The 22,320-nt window shown below is 40.8% G+C and overlaps 1 long non-coding RNA gene across 3 annotated transcripts in view; it reads right to left on the bottom strand.

The window, feature by feature from the left end:
- Positions 1–22,320, bottom strand: part of LOC128852043 (uncharacterized) — a 74,763-nt gene that overhangs the window by 5,136 nt on the left and 47,307 nt on the right. The gene's annotated exons all lie outside the window — the stretch shown is intronic.

Below are 22,320 nucleotides of genomic sequence, written 5' to 3'. Positions count from 1 at the left end.
GTGAGGATCATCATTTAGTTTTAATCCAAAGGCTAACTATTACACATGAGCCTAAAGTATTGCTGTAGTGACAAATTATCCTGCACCTCCATATAGTGATATTCTTATCTTTCCTTTTCTAGACACTCTTAAACAGGAAAGTGGCAGATAAACCTTGAGGCTGATGTGTTTCAGCAGCTCCTATGTTTCCATGTTTTACCTGGACTACTGTGGCTATCTAATATGGGTCAGTTTACTTGGAAAATGTTGTGTAGCGTTTGGTGCCTGGCTAGGGATCTGACTCTGCTCCCCAATAACTGCTGGCAGTTTCCTGTGGGCACCTGGACAGTGTGGCGGAACTGAATATCATTCAGACACAGAACACTGAAGGGTTCCTGCCAGGCTACTCAGTTGTGATAATCCGCTGCCTGTGACCTCATTAAAACAGCCTGATTGGGGCTGCTAATCACATAAATAAAGAATTAAATCATAGCATTAACCTTCTACAGGGAAACCTGCCCTGGCAACACTGGCAGAATTAGATCTATTAATTATTTACAGGGTCATTTGATAGAAATGTATATAGATGGCAGATTATGAGCACTTGAAGCAATAAGTTAACTATAAATTATTGCTCTGATAAGAATCTTTTAATATTTCCCTCTTAATGTCCTGAATTAAAAGCCACCTTGCTTTTATCTCTGTGAGACAGTAACATCACAGATCATTTATCGTAGGTAGATCAAACAGAAATACTGTGTCTGAACACGAAGGATTTTTGTGCTCCTTTTAGTATATAAGGCTCCTTGTTTTGTTTGAAACTCCTACTCTGCAAACAGAGATTCCATAGATAAATTCAAGGCCAAATCCTCACCTACTATAAGGCTTGGCACTTCCTTGGTGGGCAAGGTATTCGGAGGACCTGAGCACATTTCCTTGCCACCACTGAACTAAAAGTCAATGTGCAGAAAATGTCTCGCCAGTGCTGCAGAGCATTAGGATGCTTTCTGCAGTGGTTCTATATGTTGGAGACATTCAATTCCCTTAAGATGCCTTGTAGCTTTTCCCTTCTATTTCAGCACTGCTTGGAAAAAATGCTCTTGAATCAGATGGGATGATGAGTTCATTGTTTTACTGATTCTACTGGGCTTGCAGGACTGACAATGGTACTAGATAGGCTTGTTTGCTGACCAGAATTTGAATGTGTATCTGCAGATAGCACACAAAAGACTTGGGCATGTGGAGTGGAGGAGGGTGGGGAAACTGGAGGGAAATCTGTCATTATTTATGGAAATATCTAGTATTCATGGAGCCATCTGCTGTGAATGATTCAAGTCTGAGAAGTGTCATAAAATGAGAAAGCATAATGTAAAAAGACAAAAAAAAAAAAAAAAACCTAAATTTGCATCACTCAGAAACCTGAACCAGTGAATATATAACCTCAGGATCTGTCTTTTTAAAAGTGCTTTTTAAATTTTCTGCCAGATTGAGAAATAAAGATATTTCTCAGGTTCCTTTCTTCACCATTCTAGGAACAATTAATTCCATTTGCTCATTTCCAGTCCTTTAATTATTGATCACATCTTTTCCTTTTCTCTTCCTTACTGTTTTGGGCTATAAGGAATGGAAGGAGTTTAAAAAAGGTGTTTAGGAGACTGCTTAGACCTTAAAAGCATTGAGAAGGTCTTCACTGTAGCTGCCATTTTCTCTCTGACAATGAAGAATCAATTTTGTTGCCAGAATGGTATCACTATTAAGAAATTCTATTAATATTAAGGGTGGGACTCTCATAGGCATCCTCTGGAGCAAGTTTCAGGCAGAGATTGGCTGTGTCCTCTCAGGTAACTCAGGTACCTCATTTATTGATTTGCCCATGATGTTCTTTACACAGTGAGGACAGACAAATAATGGGGAATCTGAGGCAAAAAGAAAGAGGTAAAACTGGGAACAGACTGTACCTTTCTTGATTATTTTCCTAGAGCAGAGACCTGCTCCAAGTCCTTTCCTTGGGAGCCTTTGGGAACCCCTTTGAAATGTGTTTTTTGTCTTTCCTACTTTTCTGTATCTCAGTTACACTTTTAGTCACACAGTATATTGTTAGCAGGTTCTGTTGTGTGGCTGGGTATATATGTCTTGCCATACCTACTTTTCTCTCCACCATGGTATTTTCTGCCTACCCATCATCCCTTGCTGAAAAGAAAAGCTGACTCAGCAGAACCATGGCATGTTAGAGCAGAAATTTATCTTCAGCCCTATTTCATCTCTTATATTGTCGCAGTCCATGGCGATGCATTTTAAAATCTCATTATAATTGCATCGGCTTTTAAAAATATTTCCTTGCTTTTAATTTGCTCAGTCATTCATTCATGTTGTCTTGAAACCCTGCAATGTTCCTATTCTCTGTGCCAGGCTGCCTTTCCTCTTCTGGTATTCTAGCTCTATGCCTTAAAAATTGCATCTCCAGCCCAGCTAAGCACATAAGGATATGCTTAAGCACCACAGGTTTCAGTTGATGCAATTAAGCATGCTCTAAATTGCTTGCTCTTTGCCCCTTTCTTCCTATTTTGGGCAAAAATCTTCATGAGAAAGCCAGCGGAGCAGTGATACAGTTGCACACCCACAGCTTCTTTCTCAACATAGTGATTCCCATTCTCTCCAGATGCGAGCTTTGTGATTTCCTGAGGCCAATGCTTCTCCAATGTGATACTAGAATATAATCACAGGGGAAAAAGAAAAAGATGGGAAATGTACTTCATTTAATGTATTCTTATTCCTCAAGGCAGGATGAGCTCTACCTTTTTCTTGACTGATGTGTTTGTGTAGCCGCAAAAAAGGGACCATAGTACAAGTGCAGCAAATATTCTCTGATGTTGAAAACACATCTAATGTATCATAGTATCATAGTATCATAGTATCATAGTATCATAGTATCATAGTATAGTTAGGGTTGGAAGGGACCTCAAAGATCATCTAGTTCCAACCTGCCTGCCAAGGGCAGGTACATCCCACTAGATGAGGCTGCCCAAGGCCCATCCAACCTGTCCTTGAACACCTCCAGGGATGGGGCAGTCACAACTTCCCTGGGCAACCTGTGCCAGTGTCTCACCACTCTCATGGTGAAGAAAGTCTTCCTTGTGTCTAGTCTATATCTGCCTCTCTCCAGTTTATACCCATTCCCCCGGTCCTATCCCCACAAGCCTTTACAAATAGCCCCTCTCCAGCTTACCTGTAGCTGGCTTCAGGTACTGGAAGGTCTCTATGAGATCTCAGAGCCTTCTCTTCTCCAGGCTGAACAGGCCCAACTCTCTCAGCCTGTCCTCATAGTAATGTAAATCTCCCTCAGCCCTGACTACTTGATCAGTTGTCTATGCATGTAGAGAATAGGTTCTGCCTTTTGTTTCTGCCTTTTGGAGACCTGAAAACAGTTGCTTGGTCAGCTCTCTGGCTTCTTTTCTGCAGACTTGTTTCATTTTTGGGGAGCTTGTACTTAGCCCATCTGTAACGGTTTCACATCTTTGAAGAAACACGCCTTAGCTCCTGCTTCATGAAATGGTATTTTTTTTCCTCAGTATCTCGTTAGCTCTAGAAACAACTACTTCCTTTCCTGTATAATTTGTTAGCCTTCAGCTGTGGATTTTTTCCTATAACAGAGAAAAACTGAAGCAAGAGGACCTGGCTATGAATTACAACGCTACAGGATAGTCACCGTAAGTTTTTGGACAGGTCATTTGTTCCTTTCTTTAATGATATAGGACTTCTTCCAGTCATGTTCATGCTGAGTTGCACCTCATTCAGTCAGTAGCCCCTCAGTAATTAATATACCTGCAGAGGAGGAAATACTATGTGCCAGGTAAGGGAAAGTTTGCTTCCCACCACAGGCCACTCTTTTTGCTCAGCTCTATCAAAAGCTGTGTTTAGGCCAGTATTGAAAAGCTGATTGCACAAAGACATCTGTGAAGTACACAATCATGCAGTCTGCAGCACACTGGAGAATGGTCCTTTGTTTTCTTGGGACACGAAACCCATTGCAAAAAGTAATATTTGCAGCTAATCACCACAGTAATTTGAATTTTCATTTAGCCATTGTGCTAACAGAGGCAGCTGGAAAAAAAAAAAAAGAAACAACCAACAAAACAGCACAAACAGACACAGCCGTGAGTACTATTAGTTTTCAGCACCAGGAGCTGCTGGAAGTAATGCTGATGCCTCTGACTCAAGAAATCTTTTTAATGTGTAATGATATATCTGAGGCCAAAAGAGGAACACATTTTGTCTTGTTTGCTTAGACTCCAGAACAGAGCTCTGAGTCTCTGGACATAATGATTACTTAGGCAAGTCAAACACTGTATATCACCTGCTGAGCATCTGATTCATTGACTGAATGGATTGAAGCCAATTTAACCAGCTGGAATCTGTAATATTGACTTCAATGGTGTGATACTAATCTATATCACCCAGAGGATTTGGCCCAGAGACAAAGGGAGGTAGTGTTTCCTTTGGGTGACATCTTTTCTGCAAGCCAAGGCCGACAGCATCTGTCTTGTGCAGCCTGATTGTTCTGGAAGTGGTGTGTATGCTCATGTGGTACCATGAGGTTTTGTCACACCATGGATCTTTTGGACAGGGAGTTGCAATCAGGGACAACAATCCCTCTCTCCTGGCTCTAGCCCTTTACTTCACAGCTGATATCATCTTACAGCAATTCTGGGACTGATTCTTTGAGTGTACTGACTCCCATCGTGCAGATTTCTGTGAGTGCTTTTACTGCTGTGTAGCATTATTCCAGGGGAAGGAAGGAGGCTTAAACTGACATTGGTTTTCCTTTCCAACTTGCTAAGGAGGAGATGGTCCTGGTATTATGTCCTGGATGGTCCTGGTATATTCCTTGCTCTGCAAAAAGAGCCAGCAGAGCCAAAAACTATGACACATAAGCATGAAAGCAGCAGAGGACAGGAAAGACAAAATCTATCTCTGTGAGTATTGTGACAGCCCTAGTGCTTGGTACTGTGGATATTAGAGTTCTGACACTACAGTGCAGTTATTTATCATTATTTTCTAGCTAGGTGACTTCATTTCACTAAATCTCTACAGCTTTCTGCATCTCCATAAGCAAGAAACCAGAGGGACAAAAGGCTAAGCAGAACTTATTATTGCTTTTTATTATTATCATATCTTTTGCCTTCTTTTTAAGATTTATGAACTTCTATTAAACTCAGGAGCTTGAAAAAGCTAGTTGTAGGTTCGTGTATTTCCATTGACATGGGCTCATTCCTATACTAGGTGTTAATAGTATGTTCAAAGGCAGTTGCATTTGTGGCAGTCTGTTGCCTGATCTTATTAACATTGTTACCTTAGTCCACCCTGAGTAAGAATGGAGTTTGGTTTTTGCGTAATTGTAAGGCTAGAAGTGGGCGTGATTAGAATCAGGGATCTGAACTCCAGTGCCTTGAAGGCTGAAATCTGAAATGCCAATCCTCCATTCCCAGGGGCGTAGATATAGGAAAACAATGCAAGGGGTTGGCTCTTTAAGCAGAAGAGGACCCAGGAGAATCTGCAGTGCGCTGTTCAGCCCTAACAACCATTTGCAGATGCAGTGGGGGTTTACTAATTCAAACGCAGGATCACCTTGAGTTCCTATTTGGTCTTCTTTGATCCTCTTAACACTATTGTTCCCTTTGAGTCAGACAGTGCCAGACTGCCCACCGCAGAGCATGAGTTCACATGCTGGGGTTTCTGAAGCAGTATCAGGACTTCGGTGGCTTGTGGAAGTGATGTTTGTTGGGTATGTTGGTGAGGTCAGAACCATGTGCATCATCACCTCATCATCTCCTCCAGGCAGCAAGATTCTGCTTTCTTTGGGAAAGACGCTTTTTTCAGGCCTAGCTGAGATTTTGTATTTTCCAAAGCAGGTCTCAGCCAGGCACAGCTTGCTTTCATTTTTGTTGTTCCTAGCATTATTAGCACACAGCCTGTTTTCAAAGATAACGATGTGGAAAAACAATAGCATCTTGCCAAACTCCTCTAGTATACTGTTTGCAGGTTGTGCTATTTTATCAGTGTCCCACTATTCACACTGGAATGGTTTGTAAACGCTGTCTTGTGAGCTACACAGGGAAAGAAAATATTGAAATAAATCTCTCCTTCCCCTGCCAAACAGACCTACCTTCTTCTGATACTTTCCCTTTCCTATCTTTGTGCTGTGTTGTAGGGATCTTGTTTAGCATTTAAAAAGCGACTGCTGCACTCTATTATCAAAGACATATTTGTTAAAACATGCATATGAAAGGTTTTGTAATTGAAGTACAGCTTTGATATATTTAATAGGATGTAAAACTGCCATCGCTTTTTAATAGGAGATGCTTTATGTGCATTAGAAGTAATATAATAATGCCTCTCCACTGAGCTCTACCCATTAGCAGACTTTTTTCTCCCTTTCTTTTAGTTAATCTTAAAACTTTAATGTAATCTAAACACACCAACCTCTTTTTTCTACCCTTTATGTACCTGGAAGTGCTTTGAACTGAACTTTCAAATAAGAGCTGGCTACAAACATAGCATCAATATACAGTGCTCCAGCACTGCCTGACAGATGGCCCATAAACTGTCACATCTCCTTGCCTTAGAAATGTTAACAGTAATAGGAGTGTGGCTATATGCGAGAGCAAGCAAGCACACACGAGAATAACCTCATAAAGAACAAACCACTATGAGGGTGTGCTTTTCTATGTTCCTATGTCTCAAATTTAATCAAATACCAGAGCAGCAGAAATAGAAAATGACAGTCAGAACAATACCTGTAATAACGGTCTCTTCAATAAACTATTTCCATGCTTCAGTCTCGGTGTGTTTTACAAGGAACCATTGTAACAATTCGGGAAATAAGGATGTAAGCTGATAAAGAAAAGCATGCTAAATCCAACTGGTGCTTTGGGCTACTTGCAGTTTGGTGTCTCATCTTACACAGATCTGTTCTCTAATCCTTTCAGAACTCAGGATCATGGACTATTTTGCATGCTTTGAAAAATCTTGCATGTGTCTCCAGACCTTGTTAGAGGAATCCAGGTAAGAGCCCACTTCTCCCGATTTCTAGTCTGGTGCCCCACCAGCATCCAGCAGTACATATTAGTCATGGTTGTTTTATAGAATATGCACAAAATGCCTGAAATATTGTTGCTTCGTTTAAAAAATGAGACTTTCCAAGAAGAAAATATTTCCCTTTTGATTTCAATGCACTGTTGTATTGGACAATATCAAATTTCCATTGCAGCTGTGCAGGTATACTTCCTGCTTTTCTTGAGAATATATTTTGATTTATTTACTAGTGTCTTTTAAACTTAAAAAATTTGTGCTAGTGATTTACAGGAGCCAGACAGCTGTAAGCAATGGATGTAATCCTTTGCAGAATAACTTTTTCAGTTACTACCCATTGCATGTGTTTGTCACGTTTTAGTAGCTGGGCACACACGTGAGGAGGCATGTTGTAAAGCCCATATTTTGGTGATTGTAGGGATGCTGCTGTTCCTCCAGGTCTGTTTATAGCTGGGGTTTGCAAAGTTGGGGCTCTCTGTTTCCCAACTAATTTTTGGAAGAATAACTGTTCCTTTAGGCTGGCAAAGTAACTGCGATGGCATAAGCGGCTGTCATCCCTCAAATTATTCAGCCTGAGCTTTGTTTGTAAAAAGTGGTCAGATTCCCAGCTTGGGACTATAGTTGCCCAGTGCTGCAGCACTACTGTTTGTTTTTAGCAGCATTTTTAACCTGGATCTTCTGGCCCATGCTGGAGCCGATAAAGAGTCCTGTCAGCCAGGGGACACATTTATTTAAACTATACAGGTATCGGAAAGACCTGTAAAACTGTGTATGTAAATATTTGATTGTGAGAATGTATTCCATGAATATAAATTTATCTTTCATGAATAAACAGACAGAAAAATCCATTTCACATAAAGAATAACAATACATTCTTTTCATAAAGGGAGGTAGTGCAATTCACTGAATTTGCATTCGGATATTACCATTGTTCAAGTAAGTGGTGTGTGTTTGGGTACATACAACCTGCACTAATCATACAGAGTAGTTTCAGTGTTTTCTAAAACTGGTTCTCTTTAGCAGATGTAAATCCAGCTCCCATCCCTGCCAACATCTAAATTCTAAAAAAGCCAGGTGTATACAGCAAGTGTCCAGCATATGAAAAAAGAACAGCATTTCTGGTGGTGAAGCACCTGTCTGAAATTTGGACTGATGTAATCTAGATTTAGTTAGAAATTAAAGGAAAAAAACCAAGCCACAGTTCAAGGATATTGTCATAGTGTCAGCACACAACCTCGGTAGGCACACCTTAAATGCCAAGTGAATTGATTGTCATGAACTCCTCACGTTTAACTAAATTAACTCTAGTGAAGTGCTCACTAGCTATGTTAGGCTGGGCAGATGAAACATTTAAAAGAAAAGCCAAACTACCAAACAAAACTAGAATATTATTTAGAATAAGTTGGTGGAAGAAATAAATAATTAGTACTGCAGTCAATATATCATAAAAATTCTAGGTTTTTTTCTAAAAAAATAATTAAAAAAAAAAGCATGCTGGCAGCAAGCTTTGTGCGAGACATGAGTTCATCCCACCAGGCTCTGTTGGACAAAATTAAAATTTATTTACCCATTTCAATCAGATTTTGGATTAAGCCTTTTCTGTATAAATTAGCTTTTTCATGCAGGACAAAGCCATAGAACTGGAGCACATCGCTAAACAGTTGTCTGCTGGATGTAGAATGGTTGTCACGGGGACTATATCCAACGATCCTTATAGATCTCCAGGACACCTGACACAGGTGAATGATATGGTTCTCTTTTTTGCTCATATTTGATTCTGTATTCAGGTAGCTAAATTTTTGAAAGAGCTGTCTCCACAAGGCTCCACCTGCCAATATATTTGAAGTCTTTCAGTCCTTTGTAAGATCTGGGATAAATATACCATGGATTTTTAATTCTAGCTCAGATGTTTAGTTTTTTCTTTTTCTCAGATGTTTTAGTCTTCTGATTACATAGTAAGGATGTGAGGAAGCTGTTCAGGCAGAATTAAGTATAAATATGTGTTCTAATAATAATATGTCTTCTCTATGTGTTGGGCTCATGAAGGACTGAAAGCAAAACTGCATCATTCCAATATGCTTCTGTGGTTTATTTCAGGGAAAAAAAAAAACCAACCAGGAGTTACTGAAGGCTGAGTACACTCAGAAAAAAAATAGTTGAAGTAATACATTCACAAATGTGTTTCTGAACTACAAAGGACTGGTAAAGAGAATACCTTTAAAAAGCAAGTCATGCCTTAAGTGTTCTTCAGAGAACTGAATGCTACGTGTTGGCCTAGTACATAGGAGCAGATTCCTTAAGAATAAGACCTCTTAGTTTGGGAAAAAAAGACTCAGTTTACAGTGAAGAGGCATGCACAGAAACAGAAAAGGCAGGTATAGCCTTATCTGACACATTCACCGTAGCTTCTCTAAATCTTCCCAAAACACATCAGAAAACATCTGCAGTTTAATACTGATAACTTTTGTTTACAGGAAATTCTGCATTCGCAGTGATGAGAGCTGCATTTGAAGGCACTACCTTCAAAGGAGTGAAGAGGAAAATATGGATTCAATGTTAGTTCTTTGCCGAAGCACAGTGTGGAGCTCACCTGAAGAACACATGAGTATTAGTTACACCCACAGAGAGGAGGTATTGCATTTCCAAAATTAGCGCTCCCTTCACACAGAATTAGTCTTCTGGGAATTAATTTCTTCCCTCGCTCTCTAGCAGATGTGAAAATATTTTAACCTTGAAACATCTTTCTGTCTTTCCTACCCTCACTGAAAATAAGCCTAGGAGTCCTAGCCCTCATCTGTGAGGCTGTGGAAGTAGTGGTTATATAGTCTGCTTCCACAGAGTAATTCCACCAAGCCTGACTGATACACAGCCCTGGATGTGCAGGAACAGAATGGTAAGTCTCCCCTGAGAAGTGATACGGGTTCAAACTGTCCTTCTTTTATAAGGTATTAATTACATTTTTTTTTTAAATAGTAAAAATTTATTGACCTTTGTCTTTCTTCACAGGCATGTGCCACTGGAACAACCCTTCTTCATGCTGGGTAAAGCGCATTAAGATTTCTAAGATGCCTCAATTCTGGTCTATGACAAATAAACAGAAAATCAGAAGGATGTAAGAGAGAATGAAAAAAGGTACACAATAAAACAGCACAGATAAGTTATGGCAGACCAGATATCCAGCATTGTCAGGGGAGGGGGCGACTGCATAAAGGCCCTTAGTCTGTAAGATATTGCTTACAAAGCAGCAGCAGGCTTCAGGGGAAAGTCCCACGCCGATTGGCTCGCTCTGGCTAGGCTTACCCAACCACCCCCATCAAAGCAGCCCAGATCAATTCACTGTGTAAACTGAGTGAATTGCAGGGGAATGAGGAGACGGATGTGGTAAAAATCCACAGGTCTTTTTCATAGAATCATAGAATCATAGAATCACTAGGTTGGAAAAGACCTTTGAGGTCATCAAGTCCAACTGCACCTGTCCACTACTAAATCATATCCCTGAGCACTTTACCTACCCATCTTTTAAATCCCCCAGGGATGGGGACTCAACCACCTCCCCGGGCAGCTGTTCCAGTGCCTGACAACCCTTCTGGTGAAGAAGTTTTTCTTGATGTCCAATCCGAACCTTCCCTGGTGCAACTTGAGGCCATTCCTTCTTGTGCTGTCACTTGGAAGAAGAGACCTGCATGCCCAGAGAATTTGTCCCCAGAGAGTTCACAGCCTACAGAGCCATCGGGTTAGGGCTGGGCTGGTTGATCTGAGCCTGCCCAATGGACAGAGCAGCTCAGGACAGGTCCTGCCCCCAGTGCCCACTGCTGCTTTTAGAGGCAATGCCTTAGAGAATTTAAGGCTCATGTAGGCTCTAAGGATTACTTCTTCTTTCTAGTACCTTAGTGATGGAGCTGAGTTGATGAGCAATCACTGGTCCCCAGAAGTAATGTTTTTAGCTGTTTTCAGGGTGGGGCTGGCAAGGCAACAGGAATTCATCTTCTCACCCAGGCGGTGGAAAGAAATGACTCTTTTTCAGCTGCTATGTGGTCAGGTCTCTGAGGGTAAGGTTGGGGCTGGGTGCAGGTCCAGGCCCTCTCAATGACTTTTTGTTAATGCGTCTACAGTGCAGCATGTCCTACAAATAAGATAAAACTGAGATGTTCATTTTGCAAACCTATCCATTGATATGGAACTCTGCCCCCATTGTGTGCCAATGGGCAGCAGATTCAGTTAGATTTTGAGAAAAAATAAGTTGCTCTTCACATGCATAATGGAACCAGAGGTCTCTTGTAAACCAGAGCATTTATCTGGGTCATTAAATAGAAGCTGTGGGTCACTCATAAGAAATGGGGTGCTATGGGTAGTGCCTAGAGAGTGATGAGAGCAGGGAAATGGTATCCAGACAATTACAATCTTATGTTGGCGTTGTCTAAAATGGAAAAACCAAGAGTCTAAAAGGCTATAACACTGATTCTGTGGAACATTAAGCTATTACTTTATGCTGATGATATCCCACTGTTAATTAAGAACTCACATGCTTCCCCTCCTGCTTATAATGAATATTGCTCTCTGAGTACAAAGTTATCATTGCACAAAATTAATGACTCTGAGACTGCAGTGATTCAGCCTTCTGGAGTTTGCCCTTCAGCCCAGCTCACTTCATGAAATCTTAAGCGGGCATCCAAAATATAGTACAAATACTTAGGAGCTGATATTAACAAGGCCCTCGACGATGTAATTAAATATCATTTCAGTCCAATTATCAAGCAGGTATGAAAATATTTGGAGGGATATCTAATGCTAAGCAAAAGCAAATGTGCATGATTCAGTAGGCCATATTCTACCATTATTCGCCATTCTATCCAGTTGTTAAAGTAGAAATGAGGACACCATGTAAGCCAGCGCACTCGAAGTCACTGTCATAAATGATCCCATGACATTATTTCCCACTGGCAGCAACGGTTGTGTGTACGTTGAGCTTATATTGAGCTTAAGTGTACATAAATAAATACAAAGAGAAATTCTAATAGTTACAAATAATTATATTCCAAACTCACACACAATAAAAGGACATACAGTTAGGAATACTTCACTCTGTACCGAGATTCAGCTGGTTTTTTAAGGCTATGTAGGTGATCTCACAGCTACCGTATTCAGCACTACAGGATTTAACAAAGCCTAATCTGTACTACCAGCTTCACATTTACCCACAGCCCAGGCTCCTGATGCTATAAAATAGCAGACTTCCTTACAGATCACTATAAAATTTCCTGAACAGCTACAACAAATACAGTACATTTCAGGTGTCAGAAGTGTCAGTATGTGAGAATGAATTAGAGATGCCACAGGAAACATTTGAAAACAGCTTATAGCTCTCAGAACAAGAAATGTTAGTATGCTTGAAAATGTCATATAATAGACCAAATTTCACGTACTGAAATCATGCAGATTTTTATGGGTTTTTTATTCCTAAAAGGGATGATTTGGAATGAATATGGGTGTATTTTAAGTAAGTTTATCTTTTTTTCCCCTGCCTCATACTGTAAACTAATATTGCTGTTAAGCAGAGGTTGCATTTCAGCAGTAGCTTGAATAGAAATATCTTTCTGGAAAGCACATAAAATCCTTTTTGATTAAAAAAAATATATATATAAATAAGAATTGATTATTCTTGGAATGGCTTGAAAAATTAAATCATGACAAACAGTCTTATTCAAATGCTTTTTAAACTGCATGATTTTTGGCCATTCCAAATGTCCTGCAGAACTAATTTTATCTCTAGAAAAAGCCAGATGAGATCCATTTCAACAAAGGTTCTTAGATTTCTTTCAGTCTATTGTGGCATTAGCCAGGTGGGGTAAAATAGCAGAAATTATCTTGCTGGGAAAATGCTCAGTGCTGTTTTTTATGATATCCACCTACCAAACAGGAAGCTTGTATGTGCTAGAAAAAGCAATGATACATATTTACAATATGGTGGAGGACTGCAAATAAAAGGTGTCAATAAAAGAACAGTCTGGGTGGCAAGAGGAAAAAACGAGAAGTTGTTGCTGATATGAGAGCGTGATCCATACTGTACATTAATGACTATGAAGACGGTATCATCCTGCTATAAAACAGCTTTCATAACAGCTCTACAGCAAATACATAGAAGATAGCACTGTAAATACACAATAAAAGTTTGCACAAAATGCTCAACACACTGTAGTTTCTCTTCAAAACTGCAGTGTAAGAGGTGTACTTTTCTCTTCAGATACCCACATTCACTGACTTATGTTCTTAGCAAATTTCTACATGGAAAAGTGCCAGCTTTCTGTACATACATTCAAGCTGCACTGACTGCGCTCCAAAAGTTAAATTCACAGGAATATCTAAATTGACAATAATCAAAGATCTCGTGAAGATGTTAGCATTATTTTTCAAGGACTATGGAACAACATAAAAAGCCTCAGGGACATTGCAATCCCTTTTCCTGATCCATGTTTGATTGCAATAAACAAAAGGTCCTCTTACAGATCACTGATTAAAGTAATGGAGAAAAGAAGCCAGAATTAATAGAGGCAGGTTAGTGCTAGAGTTCCTTCAGAGCTGATTTGAGGTTGACTGGTTCAGTTCATTGGTAAGAGGTTTGCAAAACAAGGGAATAGAGTCTGTTTAAGTTCCTAAATTACTCAAGATTTTTAAACAAAAATATAACTACAAATAAGTGTAGAAAGATCTCTCAGAAACTACAAGATAAAATCACAGAAGAAGGTCAGGGTCAATAAGTACAAAAGTAAAGCACATATTTTAAAAAAGTAGTGGCTATACATGCTCAGTGGTATGATCTAAATCAGTTAAAATTCCTTAAGAGAGAGACACATCTGTGTTAGTCTAAGAAGTCAATAAATTAGAGGAAATGAAAAAAGAACAGAACAGGAGACATCACTGTGCCATTATGTAACTCTAATATGTTTCTTCACCCTACTTAATGGCTGCAGTTCTGATCCTGGTCTCAGAAGGAATTCAGAAATAACTGCAAAAGATTTGGAGATGGATTATGAGAACAATCAAAGGAACTAGGCAGCTTCCTGTCCAGGAGAAATGAAAGACTAGGTTTTGGTTCTGTAGTAAGGAGATGACTGAGAGGGTTATGGAGAAAAAGGTCTTTGCTAGCAGATTAGGGAAAGAAAATGGTTATTATTTGGTGTCTCTCAGATTACAAGAACCAGAGGCTATCGCATTAAATGTTCAGTATGCAGATTTTAAACAAGTAGACTAGTATTTCTACACACGCTGCATAATTAAACAAATTACTACTTGACACAGGATGTTAAAAGGAAAAACAGCATGTTCAACAGTACACCAAGAATTCACATGGGTGCAAACTCTAATTGTACAAACTCAAACAGAACAATAGATCAAGGGAGAGAGAAAGATGCCACAGCTACCTTGGAAAACCTCCAAAATATGGATCACTAGAAGAATCAAGGATATTGCTGTATGCTTCTCCTACTTTTACTCTCCTCTTTGACTGTGTTGACTCCTTGCGTGAGACTAAGCTCTGATCAAAGAATAGAATCATAGAATCATCAAGGCTGGAAGAGACCTCTACTATCATCATGTCCAACACTCAGCCATGCCTACTAGAGTGTTTCCTGAAGTGCCACATTATTTTAACACCTCCAGGGTTGGTGACTCAACTACTTCCCTGGGCAGCCTGTTCCAATGCTTGACAACTCTTTACTTGAAGTAATATTTCTTAATACCTAGTTTAAAACTCCCCTGGCCAATTCCTCTCATGAGAGCACTTGTTACTTGGGAGATGAGACCAACACTCAAATCACTAGAACCTCCTTTCAGGTGGTTGGCAATAAGGTCTCCCCTCAGCCTCCTCTTCGCCAGACTAAACAACCACAGGTCCCTCAGCCACTCTTCATAAGACTTCTCTCCAGACCCTTCACCAGCTTTGTTGCCCTTTTCTGGACGTGCTCCAGCACCTCAATGTCTTTCTTGTAGTGAGAGGCCCAAAGCTGAACACAGTATTTGAGGTGCAGTCTCACTGGTGCTGAATAGAGGGGCAGGATCACTTCCCTAGTCCTGCTGGCCACGCTATTTGTAACACAAGCCAGGATGCTGTTGGTCTTCTTGGCCACCTGGGCACACCACTGGCTCATGTTTAGCTGGCTGTTGACCAACACCCCTGGGTCGTTTTCCTTAGGGCAGCTCTCCAACCATCCTTCTCCAAGCCTGTAGCATTGCATGGTGTTGCTGTGACCAAGGCACAGAACCTGGCACTTGGCCTTGTTAAACCTCATACAATTAACCTTGACCAATTGATCCAGCCTGTCCAGATTCCTCTATAGAGCCTTCCTACCCTTGAGCAGATCTACATTCCCACCCCTACCACTCAATTAAGTGTCATCTGCAAACTTATTTAGGGAGCACCAAATCCCCTTGTCCAGATCATTGATAAAGATATTAAACAAGACTGGCTCCAACACTGAGCCCTGAGAAACACTGCTTGTGACTGACTATCAGTTGGATTTAGCTTCATTCACCACAACTCTCTGGGCTCGGCCGTTTTTTTTACCCAGAGAAGAGTACACCTGTGTAAGCCATGAGCTGCCAGCATACTCTCAGGCTGGTCAGTCAGGACCTGCCTTTCATGAGCCTGTGTTGCCTATGCCTGATCCCCTGGCTGTCCTGCACATGCCTGATGAATAGCTCCATAAACTTCCTCAGTACCTAGCTCAGGCTGACGGACCTGTAGTTTCCCAGATCCCCCTCCCAGCCCTTCTGTTAGGTGTGCATCACATTGGCAAGCCTCCAAACATCTGGGACCTCTCCTGGTAACCAGGACTGCTGATAAATGATAGAGTGGCTTGGCAATCTCATCTGCCAGTTCCTTCAGTACTCTTGGGTGGATCCCACCTGGCCCCATAGACTTGTTAGTGTGCAGGTAGGGTAGCGGGACATTAACTTCTTCGTCCTGGCCTACGGCAGGGGCTTGTTCTGCTCTCCGTCCCTATCTTCCAGCTCAGAAGCTGAATATCCTGGGGATAACTGGTCTGGCTATTAAAGACTAAGGCAAAGAACGTATTAGGTACCTCAGCCTTTTACTCATCGTTGGTGTTAATTTACCCCTCCATATCCAGTAAAGGATGAAGATTCTCCTTGGCTCTTTGTTGTTGATGTATTTGTAAAAACATTTTTAACTCTTACAACAGTGGCCAGGTTGAGTTTTAGCTGGGTTTTTGTCATTCTAATTTTCTCTCTGCATGACCTAATCAGATACCTGTACACTTCTTGAGTTTCCTGCCTCTTCTTCTAAAAGTGGTAAACTCTCCATTATTTTCCTAAGCCCAGCAAAAGCTCCCTATTCAGCCAGGTCATTCATCTTCCCCACCAGCTTGTCTTGTGGCACACAGCAACAGCCTGCTCCTGCACCTTTAAGACTTCCTTCCTGAAGAATGCCCAGGCTTCCTGGACCCTTCTGCCCTTCAGGACTGTCTCCCAAGGGATTCTGTCAACTAGTGCCCTGTACAGGCCAAAGTCTGCCCTCCAGATATCCAAGGTAGTCGTTTTGCTCGTCCTCCTCCTCTCTTCACAAAGAATCAAGAACTCTATCATTTCATGGTCACTAAGCCCAAGGTGGTCTCTGACCACTATATCTCCCACTAATCCTTCTCTGTTTGTAAACAGTAGGTCAAGCAAAGCGCCTCCCCTGGTAAGCTCACTTACCAGCTGTGTCAGGAGTTATTTTCTGCACCCTTTAAGGACCACCTAGACTGTTTCCTCTTTGCTGTGCTGTATTTCCAGCAGACATCTGGTAAGTTGAAGTCCCCCATGAGTGCAAGGGCGATTGTGAGGCTTTTGCCAGCCACTTGCAAAATACTGTGCAACACCTTCATCCTGGTCAGGTGGCCTATAATAGACTCCCAGTAGGATATCTGTCTTCTTGGCCTTCCCCCTCATCCTCATCCATAACCACTCAACCTTGTCATCACAATCATTGAGCTCTATGAAATTTAAATCCTCCCTAACATACAGAGCTACCCCATCGCCTCTCCTTCCCCGGCTATCCCTTCTGAAGATCTTATAGCCATCCACTGCAGCACTCCAGTCGTGAGAGACATCCCACCTTTCTACTGTGATGGTGATTAAGTCCATAGCTATCCTGCTGCACAATGGCTTCCAGCTCCTCCTGTTTGTTGCCCATGCTGCATACTTAGATGTGCTTAAGCTGAGCTATCAATTTCACCCCTAAACTTGTCATGCCATTCCTAAGGCTCACCTCCAGTGAGCCTGGTTATACACCCTTCCCCCTTCAAACTTAGTTTAAAGCCCTCTTAATGAGCCTTCATGACAACTCATGAGTGGGAATCTGTTTCCCTCTTCAAGACAGTCAAACTCCATCTGTCATCAGCGGGCCCAGTTCAGTGTAAACCTCCCCATGATCAAAAGAACCAAAATTCAGCCAATGGCATCAGCCTACGCATCATGTGTTAATCAGGTTAGTTTTCCTCTTTCTTTCAGTATTCTTATACTGAAAGAAAGTATACGAACAGGATTGTGGAAAACACAACCTGGGGGGTAGATGCAACCCAATACTACTGTTGTCTCGGCAGATGAGGTAATTGGGCATGTTTACCCAAGATGAACAGAAATTCTTCTGTAGTACACGTTTAATACTACAGCTCTTGGAACATTGCTGTCTGGATTCATTTAGCTCATGACCAGCTAAAAATTGTGCCAGAAAGTTTTCCAGAGTGGTGCATACACCATTTAGATTTTAAAAAGAGATTAAGAAGCCAGATCTAACAGAAGAGAATAAGTTTAAGGAGACAGGAGCAGGCCAACACTCATTTTTGACACACAGTACAGCAGAGACAAATTGTTAATTCAGACATCAGGACAACCAGCTTACATATGTGCTCTGCTAGATACTCACTGAAGACAGCGCCAGAAGAGAGCTGTTTGGAGCAGACTTAAAATGGGAGTATGCAGTCTGGATTTCTGCTCTGTTAAGGAAATAACGCAATGCAATACTGTCTAAATGATAGAATGGAACTTATATCAGTGACTAGTTTCTCATCTCAAATAAATCACGGTGGCAGCAGTGAAACAAGAGAATCAGCTATCTGACAGATCTTCACCAAAGTCAATACCCTTTAACACTGATATTCCTAAAATGCCTCATGTTACAGAAATCAGTGTAGCTGTGTTAGGTTTTACCTATCCCAGTCAATCTGCCAAGGTTTGTTTTCTTTCACCAAAAAACCCAAGTAAGCACCCTGCAAATAGCCTCTAAACAGCCTCAACAGAAATTTTAGCTTCATTTGTTGCTCTGATTTTTTATAACATTGACAGAATCTAAAGCTACTAAAGATCAGATTACTAAATAAATGCTATCGTGTTTTATTATGGATTACACAGTGTAGTTCAGAATAAATATTTTAGAGTGTTTCCATTACAAGACTTCTGTGCTGGAACTGTGTTTGGTATCCACCACAGCATTAAGCCGGGGCCTTTCAGAGACAGAAGAGATCAATGGACCTCTTGGCCTTCAAATTTTCTCACAGGTTTTGGAAGCTAGACTCTTGCTTTCTAATTTTTGTCCCATTGTCTGTCTTCCTGGCTTCAATTTTACATTCTGTGGAAAAAGGATCATTTGACTTGGTATAGTGTCTATGGTCTTAGTTTGTTTCTGTAGGTACTAACATAATACAAATGAGATGCAATAATAATTTCTTTATTTTATCAGCTGCCTTGTAATGGCTTTTTTTCTTCTGGGCTTTAAACTTTTTTATTTGATTGTATCCTTGCCCTAATTTCAAAGATGGAAAATAATAGACATTCTAGAGAACAATCCCAAATGTCATAGCTAGAGCCGATCTGCAATTCAATATAATGATTCTTTCCTTTTTGATGATTTTTTTTCCTTTCAGATTTGAATAATATCATTTGGTGATGTTACTCGATCTCTCTGTTTTAATTTGAAATCCTATTTTTAATCAATTAGGAAAAAATGACCTAATTAAGGAGTAATTTAGGCCAGCAACTTAAACATTGCTTTATAAAGTAGCTGCATTTAATTGGAAATGTGCTCAACTACTGCATTGCATTAGCAAGTAATTTGGAAGAATTAACCAATGGGATCCCCTGACTGCTAGTTCAGAAATGATAGTGACAAAGCTGATGTCCAAAGCAGTCTGGTGAACTTGGGTTTTATTAATAGCTTTGCTATGAGTCTTCAAGTCCAAGCAACTACAGCCTCTCATTATGCTAGACACAAACACACAGCAAGTGACTTCTCGCTCCTGGGAATCAGCACTGAATAGTTCTGAAATGACGTGATGGATAAAATAGTTCAAGAAGCGAAAAGAACACATAGAAGGGATCCAGCTAGCTCACCTACCATCACCAGCTCAGTCAATGGCAAAGCTAGCAATAGCCCTCTGCTGATGGAGCAACCCCATCCAGAGAACCAGGCTGTCACTAGCTAATACATGTGCTCATAAAAATTCCTAAAAACCCTACAATATGTTCTTCTCCCTTTGTTTCCCCTTAGCTGTTAGAGATCCTAGCACAAGACTTGTAAGACCTTTGCTAAAAATGCCCACATGCCACAAAAGGCAGAAGGCTGTTTGAAAAGCTCACTAGCCATTTTTAGGGGAAAAAAAATCAACTTTCTCTCGAGCAGCAGCACAATACATATGGTTTTAAGATCAGAAAGACGGACATGCACCCCTGTCTGATATTTTTGTACTGTCTATGATGCATTTCATTCTTATTTATTATTGTTGCTTTTAGCATTCTGTTCTTACAGTAGCAGAGTGGAAGAAACAATTATGACTCTGCTCTGGGTATCAACACACTTCCGAGCAGCCACTGGCTTCCAGCTGATCATCTAAGGTTGCCTTATTGCAGAGTAGGTATTGCTGCACAAACTTATCAACACATCATTTATTCATGCTGGCTCAGAGTTTTTCCTCAGATAACAGCTCTCAGGGAAACACAAAGCCCTTTCTGATGTGACTGGTTCATGACTGGTTGCAACAGCACCGTATTCCTTAAAAAAGACAACCACACAGAGAATGCTTGCAGGCTTGGATCACTTCAGTTTTACAGTAGTAATTTTTGTCACTAAATTTTATGTCAGGCGACTAATTGTTTTCTGAATCTTTTGGTTGGAATCTGAACTATTTGGTAGCTAATCGGTAGCAACACCAAGGAACACCCAGGAATGTGAGAGCTGCTGTTCAAGGCCCTAGCAGGAATGCATGGACCTTTGTGATGCTGCAGAGAGGGCAGGTATGTGACATTTGGGTGACTTAGTCCACAGCTACTAATGCCTTACTTCTGGCAGCAACCAGTCTCACTTGGCCCAGCAAAGCACAGAACAGCAACCACGTAAAACTAACTGAAGTTGAGCTGTACAGCAAGTCTGGTGCTCTGCATATCACCTCTAAAATCAAGCGTGCCTGGATAAAAGAATTCACGGCTTTTGTAGTCAAATATTGAGTTCCCTGGGAGATCTAAGTGAGGAAAGCACGCCTCCTGCTCCTTCCTTCAAATCAATAGTAGCAATACATTATCAGATTGCCTATTTTCCCAGATACATTAAATCTAGTTTGACAAAGGTGAAAATGTTAGCTGTTTGCAGCCTGACACAGAGTTGGCAAAATCCTGGGCCCTTCAAAAGTATCAGCTTTGATTTTAAATTGTGTCATACTTCAGCAGAGAGGATATGCAGTCAACTAACCTGGTGGGCTACTTCAGTGACAGCTTCATTTCAGCCTTCAGGCAACATGAGCTCTGGAAACAGCAGTGCAGAATCCCAATCTTGCTGAGCTGTATTCACATATGAAACTGTCCGCTATCAACAGGATCTATAGATTTTCAAAGGAATTCAGTGCAAGTCATATCTCACCCTAATCCATCCATCTTACATGAATGAGCTAAATTGCCCTTCTGGAGGTGTTGACCTCACCCATCTTGGCTATTGACAGAGAAGAAACAGCTATTCCAGCATGCATTCTGACATTTTAAATAACTAAAATGTGGCCATCCCAATTCTACCAGAAGAGCCTGTAGCAAAGATGGAGCCTGTTTGCTGCATAAAGTACAAGTATACAAAGCAAAGTGTAAGGAATATTCCTTTGCTTTCAACCCAAACTTAATCACACTGAGACAGTCCGCCCTGCACAGTGTGCAAGTGTTTTGTACCACAGTAGCACTGTCAATTATAACCAGCAACACAGTAAGACTTTGTACCGTAGCTGAGCAGGAGTGTTTAAATTGCACGGAATTGTAAAGGGGGGGAAAGGAGGCTTGGATGCTAAAAATAAGATGAACAATGATGCAATATGAAAGTCCAATCTCTTCTCTGTCTGGGGAGAGTCCAGAAGCATAAAAAACATGAAGAAGGAATGAAGTAAAACAGGAAGAAAAATGTCATGCACTTCTCTTCCAGCTTCCCTCCTGCAAGAGCTCTTGAGTATGATCACAATGACCTCAACCACTGAAACCATCAAGAGCTATAACCATCAACTGTGGCTACACAGCATGAACCTCATTCTCACTTATGGCTAATTTAGAATATGATTGTTAATTCTAACTAATTGTTAGAATAAGTAGTGTTAATGATTGATAATGATTAAGAGCTAACCATTGGCAATATGCATTTGCTAATGAAGGTCAATCTAGAAAAGTGCTGTTTTGAAGTTTGAAACTCGCCTGATTTATCAGATGCTTAAACACTCCCATCACAGCAATTGCTAATTCCCTAACTGAAACACATATATGATGTACATATATTCATTTGCAAGAAGCTGTTATGTTCCAAATGATCCACAGAGAATTCAGTACACAAACCCATTGAAATTTAAGAAGAATTTCAAGCCCAAATGTCTCTGCATTCCACCCAAACATGTCAAAAGCAGTGCCTCAGCAAGCCTGGCAACCTTCAGACTGTGTGATTGAATAAAACCCCCATAATTTGATGCATACATTAAAGATCCTGTTTAATCCTTCTGCCAAAAGACAGCCTAAGGACAAGGATATCTTCCACTGGCTTTAGAGGCCAAGGTTTTTGACAAAGAGCTTAGAAAGAGTGCACTGGCTCAGCAGGGTGACTCCCAAAGCTGGATAGTCCACTTTGGAGGCAGCTAACTTTGTCTTGCAGAGTGGAGAATCTATATCTGACCATCCTGTGCTAAGCAAAGGTTTTCTAACAAATCAAAATTACATTATCCCTGCTGTATCACTGTCATATGGTAC

Source organism: Cuculus canorus, chromosome 4 (assembly GCF_017976375.1).
Source record: "Cuculus canorus isolate bCucCan1 chromosome 4, bCucCan1.pri, whole genome shotgun sequence".
Lineage (NCBI taxonomy): Eukaryota > Metazoa > Chordata > Aves > Cuculiformes > Cuculidae > Cuculus > Cuculus canorus.
Note: the sequence above shows the minus strand (reverse complement) of the source record. Positions and strands in the feature narration are given on the sequence as shown.